Source organism: Morone saxatilis, unplaced genomic scaffold, assembly GCF_004916995.1.
Source record: "Morone saxatilis isolate NCDOM2014 unplaced genomic scaffold, NCSU_SB_2.0 Contig14, whole genome shotgun sequence".
In the NCBI taxonomy this organism is placed as follows: Eukaryota; Metazoa; Chordata; class Actinopteri; family Moronidae; genus Morone; species Morone saxatilis.
Window position 1 is genome coordinate 22,296,490 of NW_023339696.1, and position 1,693 is coordinate 22,298,182.

Consider the following 1,693-nt stretch of genomic DNA (forward strand, 5'->3'; position numbering starts at 1 on the left):
GTGTGTGTGTGTGTGTGTCTGTGTGTGTCTGTGTGTCTCTCTGTGTGTGTGTGTGTCTCTGTGTGTCTCTGTGTGTCTGTGTGTGTGTGTGTGTGTGTGTGACTGACTCTTGTTTTCCGTCTGCATCCTCTCGTGTGTTTTCTGGATGTTCAGTAGATTGTGTTCACTTCGGGATCTCTCCTCCTGAACAGACACAGCGTCACACATCCGAACACTATCAGTGATCAATAACTACCAATCAATGCTGCAACTTTACCTGGGTCTGTTTGATGAGCTGATGGAGCTCTGTGAGCAGCTCTGCGATCTTGGTATCGGCTGACATGTTCTGTATGTTCATTGAGATAAAGTCTTGTGAGAGAAGCGTTGATCCAAACCAAACCCCATTCAAATATCTGTCATTTAAAGGAGAGCAGCGAGGCGACTGACAGAGAGAAGACTGGAAGCAGATATCAAACTGTATCATACATTTAACTTATGGTACATTGAATGACAGCCGAATAAAGCAGTGTAACCTACTTGTGTTGATTAATGTCCTATTAGGAGTTTATGTCTCCTGAATAACGAGAGATCTTTAAATTGACTGATTTTTTAATGGAGTTTGGTGCGAACTTTTTTAAAAGCGAGACATTTTCTGGTTTTGAGACTAAAGCGACAGCTGCAACATTTTGGGTTAAAACTTTGGCAAAATACATAATTAATTAAATAAAATAATATTGTTTCAGTGAAGCTAGCTCACATGCTAACGTTATTAACGCTAAGCTAATGTTAGCCGGGCTGTTAGCTCGAAGCAGCGCTCGTGCTCACACAATAAAAACACCCACTGTGTATATTTCCACTTTTATAACTCCATATATATATAAATGTGCTTTATGTTTGATCAGCACAGCCTTTAAACCTCTTACCGTGTTAGTTTCTGTTTGTTTATTGTCGGATTGCTAGCTGCACGGATTAGCTTCCTCTTCTTCGTTGGTGTTATTAGTCGGTAAAGACAGCGCCACCAGCTGGTCGGAGCGAGAACTGCGGCGACAACGTGTAACAGCAGTTCCTCAGGTTGCTGTTTAAAGTTCATTTATTGAGACTACACGTTCATCTTAAAGCTCTTTAAAGGTCTTATTTTATATACTGTAATATTAACAATACATCTCCACCATCAATGTGACATTCTGGTTCAGTTTTAATGTTTTAAGGTGAGAAGCTACAGGACAAAAACATTGTTTTTTATGCCAATTTTGAGATTTTGCTTCCATAACATGTCTTCTTTCTATGGAAGCTCATTTCTGCCAGTAAAATTAAAGAAACAAAAGAGATGAAAACCGTGAAAATAAGAATGTTTATTAATTTTTAATTATGAGATATATTTTAATTATCTAAGGCTAAGTTTTCATCTTATGTTTTTATTTTACTGACAGAAATTAACTTCCATATATTTCAGACTAGTAGAAAGAAGACACCAAAATACACATTTAGTTGTTTATTTTACTACAATTTGTTTGTTTGTTTTTGTAGATTTCACCAAAAGTCGACATTAGATAATGCCTCATTTGCATATTTAAACATAACATTTGAATACAATGTACATTGTACATTGTAAAACAAATAATAATTGTCTTAAAGTGGATAATCCACTGGGGAAGTTTCATACTGATATCTCTTAAAGTTGGACCCATTTCACCTGTAGTGAGTTTTACAATAT

At 36.6% G+C, this 1,693-nt stretch overlaps 1 long non-coding RNA gene across 1 annotated transcript; it reads right to left on the minus strand.

Moving 5' to 3' along the window:
• Positions 1 to 43: 43 nt before the first annotated feature.
• LOC118322676 lies at positions 44 to 1,005 on the minus strand. Its single transcript, XR_004796463.1, has 3 exons — positions 903 to 1,005; positions 257 to 325; positions 44 to 183 (listed from the first exon to the last, which is right to left on the minus strand). It is a non-coding gene; the product is annotated as an uncharacterized LOC118322676 (long non-coding RNA).
• Positions 1,006 to 1,693: the final 688 nt, after the last annotated feature.